Here is a 23,351-nt window from a genome sequence, read left to right as displayed (position 1 = left end):
AGGGGCATTGATATTTTAGTGTGGGGGACACCTGGCCCAACTTTTGCCCTGGGGACCGCAATGTCCCCAGAGCTAAAAATATGATCTGTGCAGGGGGCCACCAGCGCCCTGCAGCACAGGGGTCCACCACCTCCCCGGGGCTATAATTAAAATAATAGGGACCCCCACTGCCCCAGGGACCAACACCTCACTATGCTTGTTGTGTGTGTGGTGGTGGGGGTAGGGGGTGTAGGGGGCAGGGGGGGTGACATACCGCCCCCCCTCTTGGAGCCATAGAGGGCCTTGGGGACCGCCACCCCCCCCCAGGGCAGACTCCTGCTATGTCCTGGGGTGCCCACCCCAGGGACATAGCTGTTTGCGTTTGCTTGGTGGGAGCCGACAGGTACCACCAAGCAAAAGCAAACAAAGTCTGCTTTCTGCAGGTGAGAGTTGTCAAACAGCTCTCCTTTGCAGAAAGCAGAGTTTTCATTCTGCTATTAAAAGGAGCTGCCTGCGTGGGGTAGCAATGCCAGCTCCAACAGTACATTGGGAGCCGGCTAGGACTGTGGGGGCCTTGAGGCTCCCCTTGCGGTCCTGTCACTCTCTCTCTTCCATCCCATAATGAGATGGAAGAGAGAGAGATAGTCATTGCAATGGTCTTTCCATGCAATGACATTCAGCACAGGAAAGAGTCACCTGTGGCATAATGGTTAGGGTCACATACAATCACAATGAAAGTTGAGGGTTCTAGTACAGGTGTCTGTGGCCATTTCCCTATTTACATTTTTTTCAACCTAAAAAAATGTGAGATTTGTACTGAAAGGCGATCTCACTCTTTTTAATTGACAAATACATTTTTATTTTCTAATAGTCCAGAAATATAATCCACCAAAGCCAAAAAATAAAAATCACTCTATCTCTCTCTCCCTTTCCTTCTCTCAATTTCTCTTTTTCAATCTTTCTCCCACTTACATACCCACTCAGATCTTTACACACCCACTCACAGACCCATTCAGCCCCTTGTGCACCCACTCACAGACCCACTCCGACACTGACATGCCAACGAAGACACTGATGCATCAACTCTCACACCTAGACACTCATGCACCTGCTCACAGACCCACTGACACTCACACACCCATGCAGTCACTGAAACCATCATGCACCCACTCTCAGACCCACACAGACACTGACGCACCCACTAAGACACTTATGCACCTACTCTCACAGCCACTCACCCCCACATACACCCGCTCACACCTATTCTCACACAGAGACACAGGCCGCTGCCAACTCCCGGCGTGCACAGCACTTTGGGTGGGGCTGGGGGTTTAGGATGGTTGACCACAGGGTCTGGCCACGGCAGTGGTTGGATTAAACATATTGTAATGAAAATTACTTTACGTTAGAAAAACCATAGCAATTGACTGAAAAAAAATACAAAGGTTACAGGGACGTTACAGTTAGGAAACCAAATTTTAAATAAAAACATAGAAATTCACTTTAAAAAAAAAAAACACAGAGGTTACAGAGACGTTATAGTTAGGTTCACATTTTAAATGTACAATACCATAGAAATTCACGAAAAGGGACAGGCAGCTTCCAGGACCCCAGAATGTCACTCCAGCAGTAAGTTCCGGGGGCCTGCTTATCCCAGCAAGCACAGCTCACTAGGGGACCCTTTTCCAGAGGGCTCCAGCCAGTGCTAGGGGAGAACATTAGTGCATGGCCTGCTGTGTGGCTCTCAGAAGGAATTGTTGCCTGAGGGGGCGGTCGAGGCATTTGCCTTCTCTTGGCCGACAGAACCCCTGAAGTTTACCTGCCACACAAGCCATCTGTTTGAATAATAGGCCGGACTAGATCGACCAGAGACCCAGGTGGGGGCACACAGTCAGGCCCTGACACTACACCAGCCTATGTGGAAGAAACACAGCTTGAGGTTGTGGAGCCTTGCGTGCGTCAAGGGGTTCCTGAGAAGCTGGACCGCATCCTGGAAGCCATCCCTGACCCACGAGAGACGCTAGAAGCTAAAATCGATGGGGTGGCGACTGACATGAATGTCCTGCATGAAACCACTGTAAATTTGCAGACAAGGTGAAATCTAATGAGATCATCATTCAGGAGGTGCATTCTATTGTGGGTGAGCTCCAAAAGCAGGGTGCATCCCTTACCAGGAGGGTTACATTGTTAGATCAGCAGAAGGCCACAGCAGGTGCAACAACATCAGAATGGTTGGTCTGGCCGAAGGTTCATAAGGATCTGATATGGTGGTGTTTCTTGAAGAGTGAATCCGCACTGATGTGGTGCCACAACCCTTGTCCCAATTAGTTGTGCTGCAGAGAGCTCACTAAGTGCCGAAGCATCCAGCACCACTGAGAGCGCAGCCTTGCCCAGTTGAGGCGCAGCTACTTAATTACAGAGACACACTGCTACGGGCAGCCTGCCTGAGAGGTCCCTTGCAGATTGAGAATGCTGAAGTAGCCCTCTTCCCAGACTTCACAGTGGCGGTTCAGCGAAGGAGGGCCTCCTCCTTGGAAGTGAAACGCTTGCTCTGCGACCTGGGTCTCCCATATATGGTATCGTTCCCGACCCGCCTTAAGATCGTATCTGATGGTTGCACATTTTTCTGTGATTCCCCAACAGAGCGCAGGGAGGGGGGCCACCCACAACACCGCAAGTGGAGGTACAGAGTGCACTCTTTGGAAGATCGCCTGATAAAACAACAGATGGTCCTAGACAAGGAAGACGATTTGGAAGCGGCCAGCCAGTTTGGTGGACTGCTGGTCTAGCTCACCCTGCAATGGTACTGACTCTTATCTTATCTGCGAGAGGAAATTAGTGATGTTTTCTAACATAAGCAGGGTATTGCACGTCTGGCGATGGTGTGAGAGACGTTTAAAGTGTTGGATCTTGGTCATTGCATAAGCGCACATGCTGGAGATGTAGAACTCTAGAATATGCACTTAACAGTCTGGAGACCAAGATGCGCAACCTGGAAGCCGGTCCCTGCAAGACTCTCCTCATCTCCCGGAAAATTTGGAGACACAGGCGTCCATTGCCTCATCTCCCGGAACATTTGGAGCCACAGGCGTCCAATACCACATGCTGGATGGGCCTTTTTTCCTAAAAAGAAAATATGCCCAATGTATTCAGAAGAGGAAAAGAGGGAGACTATTGGCCTGGCTTATCGCCTGGGAGCAGTAGTTGCTCCAGGCTGGTGATGGCAAGCCACTGCGCACCAAATCTGACATTCAACAGGAGTTTGTTCAGCACCATAAGGACTTATATGGGGGTTCTGGTCTTACTACAGACATCATGATTGACAGGTTTTTGGCCAAGGTAACCCAACCACATCTCCCTGACACAGTTTGGCAAGACATTGGCTAGTCCATTTTGGAACCTGAAACTAGGGGGCCATCAAAGACTTAGCGACAGAGAAAACCCCCGGAGTGGACAGTCTACCTGCAGAATTCCAGTTCTTTTGAGGACTCGCCTCAGAGTTCTTAATAGAATTGAAATGTTCCGCTTCGATAACTAGGAAATGTAATATTATGTCCGACTGGCACACACATTTGTCATTTGTGAGGGGTATTTATGGAAATCTTGCCTAATGTCTTGGCCTTTGTACAGTAAACAACTGTATGATGTATATGTGGGGTGGGCAAGAGTCTGCCATTTAGACAGATCTAAACACAATGCTTTTGACCGTCAAAAATTGCTCCATGGGCACACATGCATGTACTACTGAAAGCCAACCGGAGGGTTATTTTAAGAGTGGCTCATGTGCCAGATTGCACGTGTTTGTTTTGCATAAAGATGCATATATAACAATACTACATTTGCTTAGGCTTGTGCATGCGCACGCAAGTGTATGAATGTAGTCAAGATGCTCAATCACTTCAATTAACATACATTTTCCCACCAATACCATACAAATATTGTAGGAGGCTGGCTCTTCATTTAGTGTGCAAAGGTAGGCACAGTGTGCAGAGAGTCCGGGCAACCACACATTAGTTTACATCGACAAAAGCTAGACCACCTAATGCTCTAATTTTTAATGGTAGCTTGTTTGAGCAGTAAGGCTATTCTTGAAGAAGTGCAAAGCATTTATTGCACTCACAGTATCAATAAAGCTAGACACACACTCATAAGAATACGTTGAGATCAATTTACAGAAATACTTCAGGTTTTTATAAATGTTTTTAAGACCAAGATCATCAAAATCAGGTAAGTACTTTTTAAATTTATTTACCCATATCAAATTTTAGACGGTAGAGCAGTGTACTAGGAGGCAGGTGCACTAGATTTCTTAAAAACTTCTGTCCTGGTTACCTTGTAATTCTTCGAAAAAAAACAAAGTTCGGCCCCCGTAAAGGGCCATTCCTACTGCTTTCAAATCATAACTATTCAGTGCAGCAGCCACTGACTTGCTGGTGGATGCACAGTGCTCTTTCAGCAAGGGGCCTACGATTTGCCTATGCTTTATTATCATTTTGTCATTATAGGGCTACCATTTTATCAACATGGGGCTGCCATGCCATGTTTGCAGAAAGTTTAATACCCAAATACTCAAAGGTGTCTAGTCTTTCAAGGACCACTCCCCCAAGTGCTAACTTCCCTCTGTATGACTTGTGCGGATTTATCGCCACATACTTGGTTTGGGTTGTATTTACCTCCAGGCCACGAACCGAGCAAACTTCCTCTAAACTATTTCATAATTGTTGGAGGCCTCCAGGAGTTTTAGCCACCAACAAAGTCTCATACGCAAAGAGACGCATCAAGATTTTAGATTTTCCTAGGGATGGGGCGTCAGCCAGATGAATGGAAAGAAAGTGCACTACCTCATTATGATATAGGGAAAATAGTGTAGGATCTAGTGCACATCCTTGCAAACAGATGATTAAGGATAAAATGTCAGGCGGCATACCCATGTCACAAAGCACACACCACAGCTTATGAAGCAAGACCAAATCGAAAGCTGAGTTAACAAACGCGACAAAGGCTGCATTTGCCAATTTAAGTAGTTCTCCAAAACAAGACCATAAAATGGAATATCTGATCTATAGTGGTAATTTTTACACTAAGGCCTACCTGATAGGATGTTAAAATTCCTTTAACGTCTATTAAATCCTGGACCTTAGCCACTACCGCATAGCAGAATGGTTTTTGAATGGTGTCAATTAGGCTAATTGGCCTGTAACTGGTTGGTACGTTCATGTCTCCCTTCTTAAAGACAGGCACCACCTCAGAACTTTTCCTTGGTCCAGGAATTGGCACGTCCCTTTGCAGTTGCATTGGCTAATAAACAGGATGTATTTTGCTCAGTTATCTTTTTCATGGATGATGATGTTGCCTGGAATACTGTCAAGTCCAGGAGGTTTACCACGGTCTATTGCATCTATATTAGTGTAAATATGGCATAAATCAAACAAATCATCATGCCCCAACAACCCATATACAAAGCGGGGTTCCTGTGGCTGGGTCTGTAAATCATCAATATAAAGAGTTTTAAAATGTTTAACCAGACGGAAGGTGGAATATGATTTTTTGGTTGGTATTCAGTATTGTTACACCCCCCACCCACAGGTAACCAAGGCCCAGAATTTAGTAAGATATAATTATCACACCTAACTACAACATCACTTTAACTTTTGGTTTTTCAGTTAATTTCTAGTTTTTTTTTTTTTTTTAATGTAAAGCAAGATTTTATTACAATTTGCAAGAACACCCCCCCCCGACTCCCTGACCTCACATGGTCCTTGACTGTGCGCAGCAGAGTTAGGTTGCAGGGCCTGGACAAATTGCCCCCCTGCACTCAGCCCCCCATATATAAAGCAGATCTATATTTTTTCACAAAATTCAACAATAATTTGAATAGTTATATTAAATTCTAAACATTATGCAATGTATATTATATTGATGACTTAAAAATATGTAATAATGTTTTATCAAAATACATGTCAGACCCTTATTCCATAGTTTTTATCATTACATTTTATGGGTGAAAAATGTGTAAATAGGCAGAGACATATTGATTGGGGAGAGAGAGTAATAGAGACAGTAGTGGAAAGAGTGAGGTCAGGTTGCGGTAGTGAGGTCCGGTTATGTGAGATAGGTAGACTGAGGTGGGGTAAAAAGAGGTTTATTATAAAATGGGGTGTTGAGAGAGGTAAATGAGAGAAAAAAAGACGTGAGCATACATATAAAAATGTAGAGATTAGTGGAGAAAGAGAGGTAACGAGGTAAGGGTGTAGTTGAAGAGATGAGGCAATATAAGGAGACAAAGTAAAGAGGAGACATCAGAATGGGATAGACAGAGAAGCAAAGTAGAAAGAAGAACAGGGATGGTGACTGGTGAGGGATGGAAACCAGATATAGCAAGAAAGAGAGATAAAGACATGAAAAGGAAAGAGATAAGGCAGAATTAGAATTGAGAGGTAGAGAGAGGGAAGGGGGTAATGAAAAGTCAGATGCTAGTAAACAGAAGAACATAACGGTAAAGTAGGGTAAGCAAGTTAGGGAGAAAGAAGAAAGTGAAATATAGGTGAGATAGGTGGAAAGATAGAGTGGTGACATAGGGGTAGGTTGATAGAGTCATGTAAAGGTATGTAGAGAGAGAAAGGAGAAGATAGAAAAAGGAAGAAGCCAGACAATCTTTTGACTGTCCTGATCACTTTAGCTGAGAACCTTTGGAAGCTGGGGTCCTAGGCAATCTGCTCGTGACTTAAAACATCTCTGTGTTGCCAAAGATCCAGTGTCAAAAGAAAAAATAAGTACTCTTGTCAGTAGACTGTTTAAGGCCTCTTCGTTAATAAACCTTGTTTCATCAGAGATGTAGTGTTCTCTCCTGCTAAAGGATGAGAAAGGGCACCAGAAGTGAGGGCCCCTGTACAGTGAGCTACCCCCCTGAATCCAAAAGCAGCCCACCAGAAGGCACAGGTTGGCAGCCCTGATGCCCTAACCCGTTAGACAGAAAATGTTGAATCACAGACCAAGAGTGCGCAAGATTATTCCCTGCAGAAACCCAAAAGTCAAAATGTCCAGAGATCCAGTTAAGTGCACCATTTAGAACACTTCTCACAACCAATTGAGAGATCGAAGAATTACCGACACACGTGTGAAGCAGGTCAGGAGACTTTGTGCTCTTGTTTGCTTCAGCATTTCCGTGCTCTATTCAGACACATCTGCTCTCACTCCTCCTGCGATGAGGTAGAACCGGAGACCACGAGAACCAGAACATATTTCCAGCCCACCCACACCTCTTCAAATAACAAACACATCCTGCGGCCATGTGTGACATGCCCCGAGAGCGCTTGTGGCCTTTACGGCGGTCACCAAGTTTGTCATTCAACGCAGGCTCCATCCCACGCCTGCAAAGTCATCTAAGGAATGCCTGCGCTCTGAGTCTCATCACTTGGTCAGTATCGGACCGGGACAGAAAATAGGTCACATTAGCTACTCAGATATTTAAAACAACTGGCCCACATTTATAAACCACAGCAGTTTTAAACTTTTACAGACAGGCTGTGGGAGTGGGTGTAGGTGTTTTGCAAGATATGGGCGACTGCCTGCATTTTGGGCTTGCTGCACAAAGGCATAGAAGATACTAAATGTCTCGGGGGAACACCGACAGCCTGAGAAGAGTCGAGCTACGGGTCGGGTCTGGCTTGACTTTAAGGTCAAAGTGCGACCTGAAACAGCAAATGAAGTAAGTCACGCAACAATGTCATGAACAAAATATGATAAAGACTTTAAAATAGAAAAAAAAATTAATTTTCAACATTACTCAGAGTCTTAAATTCATAACATTATATCACTTAACTGAATGACATTTATTGAAATGAATATTTTTATCTTTAACATGAAACTTTGGAGGCCTGAACCAAAATGTGCTAATTTGTCATGTTCTCTATTTATGTAGCCTGCCAATAGCTCTCTTTCTGATAGAGACTTATCTAGCTGCAGATTCCTCACCTTATGAATGTTTCCAAGGCATCAGACTAGATCAGGAAACTTTTCAGCAGTACCTCTGTGTGCCCATAGCAGCTCCGCAAATGGGATGCAGAGCCTTTAAAAGTGCACCTCCTGCGTGCTGATGTCAGCTTTCTAGACTGTCTGTGTCCCTAGACGTAGAGCCCCAAAAGCAAACTGGTGGAAGCAGTGTGCAGATTCCTAGACTTGGGATACTATTAACGGACAGAGGCCTACCACAAAATGGGAAGGAAAGGTCAGTGAGGAATCTGTGGCTAGACAGAGTCCCTACCAGAAAGAACGTTACCAAAGATAAGGAACTTGTTTTTCTGATCAAGAATTCTAGCTGCAGATTACTCACCTTATGAATAGATATCAAAGCCCTACCTATCTGGAGGTGGATTTGTGGACTGATCAAACAAGAAAGTCCTGCAGGACTGAGTGGGCAAAATGTCCCTCTAGATGAACCTGACTATCCAGACAAAAGCGCTTCCTGAACGTATGGAGGGACGTGAATGTAGCCGCCTGGCTAATGTCAAGGACAGGGACTCATGCATGCTAATGCGTTGGTAGTAGCTTTGACCAAGGTAGAATTAGCATGCAGTCCTTCCAAAGGATACTTTCAGCTAATGCGTGGCAGATTTTAATGCATAAGACGATCCAGCGAGGGATGGTTCACTTTTGCACATTCTTGCCTTTTTTCATTCCAGAGAACCCCACAAAGGGCTGATAATCGGCCCAATATTCTTTGGTACGATCTATGTAAAATCTCACAGCTCTCTTGGAGCCCGAGCGAAGGAGGGCTGAGGTGGAGCACAGAGCGCTGGCACGGTACTGACCGACATGGAATGGTATCACAACTTTAGGCAAGAAAGTTGCCAGTGTTCGCAAAACCAGATTGCCTGAGAAGGTGGTGTACGATGGGTTGACACACAGTTTGAAGCTCACTCGCACATCATGCCAATGTTTTGATGACGAGGAATACGGTGTTGAGGGTGAGGAACTGCAAGGAACAGATGTGAGGTGGCTCAAATCGTGTGCACATCAGAAATATGAGGACCAAGTAAAGGCTGAAAGTTACCCTTTAACTGTGCCCAGAACAAGGCTTAGCTGGGCAAGGGACAGAACAAACAACAAAACATCAGATAACTTTGCCTGAAGAGGGTCTATCTGCCAAGTACTGCACCAAGCAACAAATACGTCCCAACAAACGGCATGCAAAATTTTTGTCAAGTGATGCCTGGCTGTCACGATCACATTAGTCACCTCCGGGGAAAGGCAGAAAGTGTGGGTGTAAGCCTGATCAGAAGACACATGCTCATGCCCAGGAGTTCTGGGTACCTTACTATCCATGCACGGTCTGGAGCTACTAGGATGACTATGGCCTGCTTGCTCGTGATCTTCTAGAAAACCCAGGGTAGGAGTGGTAACGGCAGAAAGGCATACGGAAGTCCTGAATTCCACTTGAGGCAGAACCTGTCTGACGGCAAGAGACACCCTGGAAACTGAGCAAAACTGCTGCTTTTGTGCATTCTCAGAGGTGGTGAACAGATTAAGCAAAGATTCTCCCCATTCGCGAAAGAGACCTTGCGCCACCTCCAGATGTAACTGCCACTTGTGATCTGGTAGGGGCTGACATCTGAGCTCGTACGCTCTGGCATTCAGTGATCCTCCCAGATGTTTCATCATCAGGATGATGCCTTGGTGGTCTAGCCATTTCCAGAGGCGCAAGGCCTCCTGGCACAGGGTCCATGGCCCCTCCCCTCACTGACTCTTGCAGTACCACATGGCGGCTATACCAGCCTCCCTTTGATGGATAGAAGGAAGGGTTTCAACACCAATCGAATGGCCCTCAGCTCTAGAAGACTGATATGGAGCCAGGGGTATCCTCCTGAAACTAGAGGTCTCCGATAGCCATCCCTCCCATAAGGCCACCCCATTCTAGAAGCAATGCATTGTTCACTACTGGGAGCTCTGGGTGGAGATGTATTGGGGTCTGCCACAGAGCAATTGTGGTCCAGTATTCACCACTGCAGAACTTTTGCAGTCTCCTCCGAAATCCTACATGGTCAGAGAGGTCCCTCTGCTGTTAGGCCCAAAGACTTCAGATCCCACTGCAGAGCCGACATATGCACCCTGATGGGCTTGACCAACCGGAGACCATCAGACCCAGGAGCCTCAGATTCGACCTCACTAAAATCCAGGACAGAGGCTGAAAGATCAGGGTCATTGCCTAAGTATCCTGGACTCTTTCCCAAGAGAAAAAGGCAGGAAACCGAACTGTGTATAGAATGGCTCAGACAAAGGGGAGCATCTGAGGAATCGTCATATGTGACTTCAGCATGTTGACAGCGAACCCCAAAGAGCACAGGAGGGTCACAATAATCTGGAGATGTATGATGACTGCCTTAAATAGCTAATTGTCGAGGTAGGAAAAGACTGACACCCCTAACCTTCGAAGATGTGGTTTCACCCTAAGGGTGCTGGTGAGACCAAAGGGAAGCACTGCAAACTGTAAATACTCCTGTCCCACCATGAAATGCAGGTAGCGCCGATTGGCCTGCAGGACACGTATATAGAAATAGGAGTCCTATAGGTCCAACATCACCATCCAGCGTTTGGGGTGGAGGGCAGACAACACCTGGGGGCAGTGTGAGAATTTTGATTTTTTCTTTGAGAGAGTAGAGGTCTAAAATCAGACAAAGACCTCAGTCTTTCTTTGGCAGCAGAAACGAGGGGAAATAACACCCAATGTCCTACTTCTGGCAAGGGCACTCTCTCAATACCCCTATGGCCAAAAGGACTTGCAGGTCCTGCCACAAAACAACAAGAAGGTCCTTTGTTAGTCGCCGGGGGTGGTGAGAGCGTTGGAAGGTGTGGCTGTGCAGAAAGGATAGGTAGGGCATTGCCCATCCGCATGATTCGTAGGACCTACCTGTCTAATGGTATGGCCTACCAATCTGACAACAATCGTTGGATCCTATTGGGTGGCTAAGCTCCACTAAGGCAACATTTAAAGTGGCTGGGTAGCCCGATGACCTTTACTGCCGGGTCAAGGGGGCCACGACCGCTAAACTGTTGGGTACTGGGCCGGGGTTGGACTGGCTAACAGTATGGGGTGCTTCTACCGAAGCCATTAAAGAAATAATAGGGCTGATGCAGCTAGTGAGGTGGGGTGGCTAAGCCGAGGGAGAGTGCTGTGGCCTTGCTCTCCTTTAACTGCTTGAGAACAGAGCCTGCCTTATTCCCAAACATGCATTCCCTGCAAAAGGCATGTCCATTAGGGAAGACTGGTCTTAGTCTTAAAAAAAAAAAAAAAAAAAAAAAAAAGGTGGGCCATAGCCAAGCATGTTACTGAATGGTGACACGGGTACCAATGAACATCCTGTATGGCCCGAGCGAGGACTGGACGGAGGTCATATGGGACACCTAGTAGTACTTGTGTCACTGACTCCCAAAAGGCGTGAGAATAGTGCACCAGCAGGCAGCTGGCATTCACCGACCAAAGAACCAAGTTGTTGGATGAGAAAATCCTCCTTCTATACGTCTCCACCTGTTTTGATTTCCTATCAGGAGTCGTCGTCTGGAAAGCGTTGCGAATAGTCTTGCTTGCACCAACAAGTTTTAGGTGAAGGGTGCTAAAATAAAAATTAAAGGTCGCCCAGGGCGGTGGCGCGGTGCAATTTGGCAGCTGACCGGGGGCCACAGCAAGCTTTGGCCAGTGCTTCCAATACAGTATCAGTAAGGGCCTCGTTAAATGGTAAAAAGTACTCCGTAAAAGTACATTGGTCCTGACCTCTAAAGTGGGGACCTGGAGGCCAAGGACTTTGGTTACCCAAGGCACACCCATGGTACAGAAAGTACTCCTCTCTGGGGCAGGGCATGGGGTGAGAGGAGATGGGACACAAGGGAGATATCAAGGTCACTAGCCTCCTGCAAGTTGATAAAGCAAGTCTTCTCCTGATAAGGTTGGCCAATCTCATTACTGCATCATAGTCATCACCCAAATCTGTGCCAAGTAGGGAATGCAATATGTGCGTTTGTTGTTGTGGAGGCAGATAAAGTGGAAGAAATGGAGCCTCAACGGCAGCCAGGGGCAACTTCTATCAAGGTCAAACATGCACAGACTCGACGTCAAAGAAAACAATTCAGGCCTAGTCTTCCAGCATAGACAAAGTCAGCATTGGCATCGTGGAGGCAGAGTCGAAAGTAGGGCTTGGGGAGGTCCCGGTATGGGCTTGGAGGGTCCAGATGGTGCAGAGAGTGAACCTGCCGATGGCAACTAGGGTGGAGACCCTCAGTTCCATGGGGCCTGCAAGCACCCCAGAGGAATTCGGTAAGGATCGGAAGAGTCAGTGCATGGCCCATAGAAATCTTCGATCTGCTTAGGAGTGGCAGACCACGCCAGAAACTCAGGTTCTGCCAGAACAAGAAGAGGGATCGGTTCCAAAGTCAAATGAGTTCTGGAGTTAGATTGAGATGTTTGGTGCTGCCCCATTCCTTCTCAGGGGAGAGAGTGTCGGGAAGGGGTGGGGACCAGCTTAGATTTCTAGTGCTTTTTCTTCGACTTACCCAAATACTTGGATCAATGGGAAAACCGACAATTGGACCAACTCCAGGGGCTTATGGATCTCAAACAGGACCAAAATTTCGACTTGTACCGATCTCACTGCAGAAGAACTGATGTCAGCATGCAGGAGTGGCACCTATATAGACTTCGCATGTCATTTCCTGAGTGGCGCAGTGTCAGTGTAGAGTCACACAGGGCCACCAACCTCCACACAGAGGTACTGCTGAAATGGTTTTGGACACCTTATAAGTGAGGTTTTTGTAGACTGAAGCTCCTGTTCTGAATTACTACAAAATGCTGCCAAACTGGATGGTTATGAGTTAAAATATTCAGTTAATACACTTATCACATCTTAAATCAAACTGACGCTATACACACATGCCTTTGGAGGCACGCTTACCTGTTTGGAATGTTACCACAGCCAGTGAAGATCAAACACAGTGACAGAACATGTCTGTCTGAAATCATGAGACACTGCACAAGCTTCTCCTTAAACAGCTGTAATATATGAAGCAAACTCTGTGGGAGCTCCGAGACCTCTTTGTTTTTTTGCTAATTATTTAATTGCTGTCACTGAGATGTTGAGCCCCTCCTACAATCATGCTTCTCAAGTAAGCTGAGCCACCAGTAACATTAACATAGAATAGCATTTCCTGCTATCCCTTGTGCTCCTTTTTCGGCTGGGTTAACAGACAGGAGAGGCTTAACACCAAAGATACGAAAATGTAATAATTAACAAAACATTAGTCAGAGCCACCTCAGACATTGCTCCTCAAATTACAACACTTCACTAAAACATAGTGGATGTGAAGCATGGCTTCAGACAGAGATGCTATGTCTGCAACAGTTTAATCTCCAGCTTCTACTACAAAACCTGGAGGGGGGTTAATGTCGCGTGTGACACCCGCTCTAAACTGCACAGGGATAAATACCCATTGTCCCCCATGGTTAATACGCCAATGTTGCTGAAGAAAATGTTTATGGTAGTATCAGGGGAATCAACAGTAAAAACAGGCCCTATCGACCATAAAATAGGCCCACAAACAAAATACCCACACACCGACTTATCAGACCAGGCTTTCTGGCATTGCCCTATAGGCCAATCAAACCATGGCCAGGGTCATCCTTGCCAAATACCAAACATCAGGCGTCAGCCTTACACATCTGAGTGCTGGGGTCAGCCTCAGTGCCCTAAAATAATTAGTCATTTCTAGCTCACAGAAGCACGGTGATATTGTATTTAACCCCATCAGTGCGAGGCCTTTTCCCCTCGGGTGCCAAGCCTTTTTTTGGCTATTTGGGGTAGTTCACGCTTCGGCCCTCCTAATTTTTTGTCCACATAAACTACCCACGCCAAGTTTGTGTCCTTTTCTTTCCCAACATCCAAGGGATTCTAGAGGTACCTAGAGTTTGTGGGTTTCCCTGGAGGAGACCAAGAAGTTAGCCAAAATACAGCTAAAATTGCGTTAAAAAAAATAAAAAAATAAAAAAAAAGAAAATGGGAAAAAAGTGCTGCAGAAGAAAGCATGTGTTTTTTCCCTGAAAACAGGATCAACAAAGGGTTTGCGGTGCTAAAATCACCATCTTTTCAGCTTTCAGGAACAGGCAGACTGGAGTAAGAAAACCAAATTTTTCAACACAATTTTGGCATTTTACTGGGACATACACAATTTTTACTATTTTTTGTGCTTTTAGCCTCCTTCCGGTTAGCGACAGAAATAGGTGTGAAACCAATGCTGGATCCTGGAGAGCTAAACAGTTCTGAAAAGTAGACAAAATTCTGAATGCAGCAAAAGGTCATTTGTGTAGATCCTTCAAGGTTTTCCTACAGAAAGTAACAGCTGAAATAAAACAAATACTGAAATTGAGGTGAAAAAAAAAAAAAAGAGTCATTTCTGTCCACGTTTTCTTCTATAGCTTTTTCCAGCTATGGCAGATTTTTGAAAGAAATATACTGTTACATCTGCTGGACTCTTCGGGTTGCAGGGATATACAAGGCTCTGGATAGCTAGGTACCCAGAGCCAATGAATGAGCTGCACCTTGCAATGGGTTTTCATTGTATACCGGGTGTACAGCAATTCATTTGCTGACATATAAAGAGTGAAAAATAGATATCAAGGAAACCTTTGCATTTCCAAAATGGGCACAAGATAAGGTGTTGAGAAGCAGTGGTTATTTGCACATCTCTGAATTCTGGGGTGCCCATTCTAGCATGTGAATTATAGGGCATTTCTCAAATAGACGTCTTTTTTTACAACGGTCTTACATTTGGAAGGAAAAAATGTAGAGAAAGACAAGGGGCAATAACACTTGTTCTTTTATTCTGTGTTCCCCCAAGTCTCATAAAAATGGTACCTCACTTGTGTGGGAAGGCCTGTGCCCGTGACAGGAAACGCAACATAGAAACATCACATTTTTACACTGAAATCTGATGTGTTTTTTGGAAAGTGCCTAGCTGCCGATTTTGGCCTCTAGCTCAGCTGGCACCTACGTAAACCTACCAAACCTGTGCATTTTTCTAAACTACATACCTCAAAATTAGGCAAAAAAACACTTTTCCTCACATTTCGTTGAAGGAAAGTTCTGGAATCTGAGAGAAGGCACAAACTTCCTTCCGCCCACCATTCCTCCAAGTCTCCTGATACAAATGGTACCTCACTAGTGTTGGTAGGCCTAGTGCCCGCAACAGGAAACCCCCCCAAAAAACGCAAGATGGACACATAAAATTTTTACATTGAAAACCGATGTGTATTTTGGAAAGTGCCTAGCTGTGGATTTTGGACTCTAGCTCATCTGGCACCTAGAAACACCTACCAAACCTGAGCATTTTTTAAAACTAGACACCTAGGGGAACCTATGATGGGGTAACCTGTGGTGCTCTCACCAGGTTCTGTTACCCAGAATCCTTTGCAAACCTCAAAATGTGTCCAAAAAACTGTTTTTCCTCACATTTCGGTACTGCAAAGGTCTGGAATCTGAGGGGAGCCACACACTTCCTTCTACCCAGCATTCCCCCACATCTCCCGATACAAATGGTACCTCACTTGTGTGGGTAGGCTTAGTGCCTGCGACAGAAAATGCCCCAAAACACTACGTGGATACACCAAAATTATCAAATACAAAAATACCTGTTTTGCTTGGGCAGGGGGGACGGGGGTGAGCAGTGGCACCTGCATTTTTGGTCCTTGGCTAAGCAGCCATCTATGGAAACCTACCAAACCCAGACATTTCTGAAAACTATACACTTGAGGGAGTCCAGGGAGGTGTGACTTGCGTGGATACCCCAGTGTTTTCATACCCAGAATCATCAGCAAACCTCAAATTTAGCTAAAAACAAAAACAAAAATAAAAACATTTTCCCCACATTTCTGTATGGGATCACCGCACCAGCACAAATTTTCCACCACTCAATGTTCCCCTCAGATCTCCCGATAAAAATGATACCTCACTTGTGCAGGTGGACAAGTGCCTGTGACAGGGAAGAGCCAAAGACACGTTGGAATTGAGGGGGAACCAAAGTGGGTCCAAAAGGGCAGTTTGGAAAAAAAAAAAAACTTTTTAAACTGGTAAGTTGGACAGGATTTTATAGATGCAACAATGCTGGATGGTAGGAATTTTGTGGATTCCTGCAGATTTCCGGAAGGTTCAATCACAAAAATATGAGGAAAATGTGTGACTTCAAGCAAAGTTGGAGGATTGCAGGGCATTGTGGGTAAGAAAATGGTGTGGGGTACATCTGAAGCACACCACCCTGGACTCACCCAGATGTTTGGTTTTCAGATGTGTCTAGGTCTCGTAGATTTTTCTACATGGCAACGTCCCAAAGTTCAAAAAGTGCAGCCCTCACCATTCCAAGAGGAACAATTTTGAGAGTTAGCCAAGCTCTCATGGTCCAAATGTAAAACCAAAACCCAAAATAATCAAATGTCCTCTTGCTTGCCATTGGGAAAAGATTTTTTAGTGTGCGGGGGGAAAGCTAAAAGACTTATCCCCTTCAGTTGGGGTGGGAGCATAACCTACTGGTTGGTAACCACCACCCCACAATTTTGTTTTTTAATTTCCTAGCATCTAGTAGGCTTTCTACTAGCCAGCCGCCCTCCCCCTGCCCCCAGCGAGTGGATCGGGGGTAGTTGCCCCATCTGCCCACCAGAGGGCAGAACAACTTTGTCCCCATTTATCTGGGGTGGGGGTATGGCAGGCGGGCCTTACAAAAATAGGCCGATAAATGGCCAACAGTAATGTGCCCCCATGTGGAGCGACCCTTGCCCAAGGGGCTGCCCTCCCCGAACACACACACTCAAATCATGATCCTATTGCCTGCAAGGTAACTGTACTTGTGACTGCCTGTTAATAAGTCACTGAGAGAATAACAATAAATAAACCATCACCCAATTATACAAATGACTTTTCTTTAAAAATGAGTCACTGGTAATTTAAGAAACAATCACATAAATAAATGTAATATTTACAAATGTTATTTATCAGAAATGTAATTATTGAGTAATGAAAAACACAACATAATAAGCCCACTCTCTGCTTGCTTACATCTGCACTCAATAGTCCACTGCAAGATGGCCGACATATTTACATACATTTCAACGCAAATTGACTTGTGCTTAGTTCATCTTTTCGCATACCAACACTAACAAGTAACCAACCACCAAAAAACGCAAGGTGTACTTCGGGCTTGGCATGGCAAAAGCAGAACAGACGAGCAGAAAGTGACCTGCTAGCCAATAATAAGCAAGTAAATTCAAGCAACGTTGGAGCGACATTTGAATGAACAAACGTGAAGTTCAGGTAAGTAAGGGGCGAAGTAAGGGCAGGTTCTAAGTCCCTTTAAAGAATTTTTTTTTGTAACATAAGACTTCGCAAGCATAGCGCAAGCGCTGTGTAAGCAAACCCTAAAAAGTGAGCCGTCTTGAAGAATAACAACCAGGGATGCTCAACTCAGATGCCCGAGCTCTTTTCCTCAATTGAACAGCTGAGGCGGGGGGTATCAAGTGCCCAATTTACTGTGCTAGGTACAAAAGTGATCTCTCTGGCCTGCTAACTGAGGCAGGAGAGATGAAGCAGCAGCCATCACTCTAGTGAGAGCATCAAGCGGATGAAGGTGTTGCCTTATCAAGGCCCACAAGTCTGGTCTCATGGCACTCAAACAAAGGCAATGGTTGAAAAAATTGCCCAGAGTGGCACCGCCAGCTGGCACGGGTGAAGGAGTAAAGGCACAGAGCCCTTAGTAGATTAGAGGGCACACCACCGCCAAGTAAAGACCCAGCATCCATAGGCCAACAAGTCTGCATATTCATAGAATTTTCTCTAACCATATTTATATCATTTGCCCTCCTTATTTGCACGCTCAGTTCTAGAGGGGGATTAAGAGGGCCAATCACCACAGGGAAGCCCCCTGGCCCATCAAAGTGAAAAGGCCACCAGATACGCGTTTTGGTAATACTTCATGTGCTTGCAGCTACCCTCTCAGCTTAACTTTCCTGATAAGCAAAGCTTTGGGCAAATCTGAGAGCCTGGGGACGGGTCTGAAACGAGAAGGGGTGGAAGGCGATGCTCAAAGCACAAACGCGCAGGAGGGTATACGGACATACTCCTACTAAAGCAAAAGTGGCAGCATGGTCCCAACAGAAGATAACTGAGAGACACACTGACAGGGCAGAAGGAACGTAAAAAGGATTATGCCTTGCCAAGAAAAGAAAATTAAAATGTGCATACATTTAAAAAATATATTTTGATAGCGGTTTTATTCCTAACTTGTGGCGGCATATGAACGATGTAGAGTGATCAAATGGAATGTTGCATCCTGCCCTCATCTTATTTAAAGACACTTTCTACATTTATTTAATTCACAAGATCGGTGTCAAAGCAAGAATGACATGGGCCCCAACGCAAGCGAAGGAAAAGGGCCATCCCGCATCCAGCTGAGTAGTAAATGACAGCCATCTGGAGTACTGTTGATGCCCATCCACCCATGGGCCTCGCTACTGGTGCACCTTGCTCACTAGTAGTAGCAAAGTCCCTGCATGATGTTCAGCAAATATCGAGGACTATAAGTAGATAATTTAATTTCCACAGATTAAGGAAAATAACTCAAAAGGTATGATATAATTCCTGTGAAATACAGGTTGTGAAACTAACGCTGGAAAAAGTAACATTTTTATGGCCCTAAAATGAAAAAACATTCTTTTTCACAATTCATGATTACGTGTGGTACCACAGCACACTAGAATTCATAGCTCAAACACTAAAGACATGTCCTGTGGTTAGCACAAATACCCGTGCTTGCGGTCCTTGTTGGACATGGCTATGCCTAGTGGGAACTTGAAACAGGGAATGGCCTCTGCCCATGCCCTGTGGGCTGTAGCTTCAGATGGCTTGAAGCTGGGTTCAGTTAGCACTGCCCACAGGGCATCGTCTGTACCCATGCCCTGTAGCCAGGAAACAAGCTTGCAGTACAGAGAACTGTACACAGCTCGTGGCTAGTTGCCCTCCACTAAGGATGTGTTACTTTCGCATCTTCAACATGTCAAAATTGTACGATGTCAGTGTCTAAGTGATTTCTCAGTTTGTTGATTTTCACCCATTCACCCATGCTTCTCCAAGGTCCGCCCAAGGTTCTTTAAGGTCCTCCCAGATCCAGAATCCTGGAGAAGGGCTAGCTTACTACCCTAATCAGTCCGCCTACTCACTAAAACCACTGCAGATGACAGCACTTTTGTACCTGCGCTGTGGAAAGTCTGTATTTTCCTTTGTGAGTGTGCAAGACAGTGAGTCACTTTCAAAGACAGCACAGCAATAGTGGACACCACTGTTTAGACGGTGTGCTGGTCACGGTATAGTATAAACATTTAAAAGGTATCTGGTGCGTACCAGTTCATAAAGGCTGAGACCTATATCCAAAAGCCAGCAACTCTACTGAACCTCCCTGTACTAAGAGAACCCGGCAGCTCTGCTAGACCTTTTCTTTACAACAGACCAGGGAAATGTGTGAGCATGGAACAAGATCTCTGTTCAAACATGAACTCGTGATAAGTGACTCCTTATATACACGCAGATCACCAATCTGAGCTTTCTATTTCTACCAAAGGCATGCTGAAGTCAAAACTAGGCGAACGCTGCTGAAGCAACAGAGGCAAAGGAAAGACCCAGTTCCAACCCTGAACCGAAAACAAGCTGCAACCGAACTATGAGCTCTTAACTAAGACATCATATGCTCTTCTCTTAGGGAGAAGCTGGTGCCAAACATCCTTAAACAAGGCCTGGTACAACCACAGTTTAAAAATATCTCTAGATCCCAACACACTTGGAGACCTTCTGCCAATAGACACAAACCTCTTGAAAACAGGATGCATCCAACTCCAAAAACAGCTGGATCGCCACGGTATCCTGCCCTCCTTGCAAATCAGAATTAAGACGGTACAATGGAGAGGAGAGGGAGTAACCTGATTGTATAAGTAAAATACTGCTCTGGTATGAGCCAAGATGTGATTGAAAGTGTTTCAAGCCATGGCTGGTGGGGGTTCACTCAACCAAGCCAGTGGTTTAAACAGAATAGACCAAAATCCTACTCTTTATGTACTACCCACACAAGGTTCGTTTTTTGGTATATATAAAAAGGCAAAACCCTTTGTGTGTGCCGGTATAGAGTCACTCCAGGACATGAAATCTCTGCAACAGTTCAGATTGAGAATAATGACTCGCTTCATTCTAAAAAGAGACAGACAAGAGGCGTAGGTAACTCTGTGCTGGGCTATTATAAGTTTGTATATTGGGCTGCTGGTCTGACAAATGCACTAAAAAAAGACTGCAAGTCTCACAGAAAGTGCCTTATGGCTGGTACATGGCCCTAAGAAAAAAAAAGACAATGCCTATATAGAGCCCGAATACATTCCATTGGTAAGGGAAAATGCTGTCAAAACCTATTCGGCTGGGAGCATCAGGAAAAAATTCTGGAATAAAAAAAAAAATCAAAAAAAGTACAGCTCCGATATTAATCATAAACAGTGTAGTATGAAAGTCAAACATGAGGAAATTAGAGCTCACCCGAAGCAAAATCACATTATCCTATCAATATCACTGATACATTTTATATACCACCAGGTCCCCTGCTGAATTATCCAAAAAACATACCTCTGAAAGTGGTATAATAGTGACACATTATATTTATCAGTGGCAGCAGATTTGTGTTTCGTACCACGTGTGCTTTTCCCAGCCGTTCAATATTCTAGAGCTAAGCATGCAAAACGTGGTGGCTGCTACGGGTTATCATTAAGACGTGGCAATATTTTATCAGCTGCTGAGGAGTGATGGCAAATAATTCCACAAAATGTGGTTAATGCACTAAATAAAACAGAAATAAACATATTTTTGAAATTTGCGCATTTGATGTGCTCTACCTTTCTCAATTAAAAACAGCCCATTTCGCACATTACGTTGTACGTGGTTCCATATTTAAGAATGAGGAACCAATGTTATACTCCCAAAAGAACTTTCGGACATCAAAGCAATGTGCGTCTTTTATTCTGCACACGCCAATTTACGAGTTTACGTTCATACACCTGTGACAAAGAAAGCCTCGCTTCTGAACATATGCAACAATTAAATTCCCTTTTCGAAAAATACTGTTACAGTAGAACCGTCTCTCCCTTATCCACTCCCACAGCAGTTTACTATACTGAAAAAGGAGGTTGTCTTTCAATGCATGCTGTATAAATTGTTTCCACTCACTCATTCAGATTTGTCACCACTTATAAATCATCCCTATATTAACTGGTATTTCTATCTCTGTACTTTTTACGAAATGTAAGGCACTTCCAATGTTTGGAATGTCACTTTCTTTCCCTGACAAGTAATATGCTGAATCTTACAGTTTGCACTCTTTTCTTAATTTGTAAATAAATACGTGCCAGTGCCCAAAGTTCTCCTCTGAAACACGCGGCTGCTGCAGTTAAAGGGGTGAGCATGGAATACTGAAGCCATTTCGGGCCCCTTTAATCCATTTACAGGCACGCCCTGCCCAGTCAGCTCACTCTTGCAAGCTTTCTGCTTTCTCCCTTTGTAACGCTTTTTCGTTTTTTTCTTCCTCCGTCTTACCCATGTGGTTTTATAATTACCGAAATGGTCCTAGTATCATGATGATTTATAAATTGCGATGCAGAACTCCACTGTTTATCTCCCCTATTAAAGACAGTTTGTGACTTTTAACATATCTCAGGTTCCTAACTTTTTTCTCACCACTGTGGCAAGTAAGTGAGCCACGCCGGAGCTTCATAAGGATGCAATCTAGTTTACTTCTGGTGGAAAAACAGACGCATTTAGACCCTACTGGTCTTGGCCACCTCAGCTCATACCTGGAAAGCTTCAGGATGATCAGTCCAGCGGGAGCCAGAGAAAGAGGGGCGGTGGTGAGGTGGTCCCACAATATGGTCTTTCTATGTTAAGGTCCATAGGACATTTGTGGTAACAAAACAGAAAAAAACGGTTGAACAGGATTACACCAAATTTGACAGAAAGTTAGTTCTTTACTTAGAAAGTAATTGTTTCGTTATTTGGTGTAAATCTGTACAGCAGTTGGAGAAAATTGTGTTTAAATTATAGTGATCTGGACGGCTTGTCCTGCAAGATTCCAGGGGTATGGCAAATTGAAAAAATAGAGTGATCTAATTGGCTGAGAGGGCTTTTTAACTCTGGTCAGTCGTTTTGGCCTCACAGGACCGAGCACTCTGACTGGCTGGCTGTAAGAGAAAGAAAAATGTTGCAAACTCATTACAGGACTTGTAGACTTCATTTCCTGAAGTAAAGATCAAGATAACATATAAGTGGTGAGTGTATTACATTTCTTACGCACTTCAATACCAATGGGGAAAAAAGCATAATATTTACCTATTGTGCATGAATTCACAGACATGATTCTACTTCTTCTGCTTGTTGTAAAAGGATACACCATTAATACTACATAAGTTATGGAAAATAGCATCTACAAGTACCTTGCTGAAAATCTTACAATATGATAGGCTTAAAGCAAACTGTCAGATCTTCTGGTGATGTCATCAATGATGCTATTTGAGATGTCATTTAAGATGTCATCAGTGATGTAATATATGAGGTCATAAGCAGTGCATCGTTAAGTCCTAATTTATAGTTAGCTCCATAAAATATAACTCATGATATGAATATCCGAGATTTTTTTAATCTTATTTCAAAACTTAACTATAACATCACTTGGGGGAAAAAAAAACCCATATCTTTTATAAAGCTTTTCCACAAGAATGCCCCCGACCCGGTGAAGTCACCACATCTTGATGAATAAACCAAGTATTATTTTCTCCGGATCTTTGCTTTGTGTTTGGAATGATATCTATATGGAAAATGTCACTCACCCAGCGTACATCTGTTCGTGGCATGTTCCGCTGCAGATTCACATGCTGTGCATATACTTCTGCCCTCTAGTGTTGGGCTCGGAGTGTTACAAGTTGTTTTTCTTCGAAGAAGTGTTTTCGAGTCACGGGATCGAGTGACTCCTCCTCTTTGGCTCCACTGCGCCTGGGCATCGACTCCATGTTAGATTGTTTTCCCGCAGAGGGTGAGGTAGGAGTGATAAAGAGTATAAAGAAAAGAGATATCCATGCTAATGGAATGTTTAATATATATATATATATATATATATATATCTACATATGTACAAAAGTTATTAACTTAAACAACTACAGGCTGCCGGGGAGGTGGGAGGGTGCATGTGAATCTGCAGCAGAACATGCCACAAACAGATGTACACTGGGTAAGTGACATTTTCCGTTCGATGGCATGTGTAGCTGCAGA

General features: G+C 44.5%; 1 protein-coding gene across 6 annotated transcripts in view; it reads right to left on the bottom strand.

The window, feature by feature from the left end:
• The window catches only part of ATE1 (arginyltransferase 1), a 412,370-nt gene that overhangs the window by 255,268 nt on the left and 133,751 nt on the right, over window positions 1–23,351 (bottom strand). The window lies entirely within an intron of this gene.

This window comes from Pleurodeles waltl, chromosome 6, assembly GCF_031143425.1.
Source record: "Pleurodeles waltl isolate 20211129_DDA chromosome 6, aPleWal1.hap1.20221129, whole genome shotgun sequence".
NCBI classification, from domain to species: Eukaryota; Metazoa; Chordata; class Amphibia; order Caudata; family Salamandridae; genus Pleurodeles; species Pleurodeles waltl.
The sequence above is the reverse complement of the archived record's forward strand: the minus strand, read 5'-3'. Positions and strand labels throughout refer to the sequence as shown.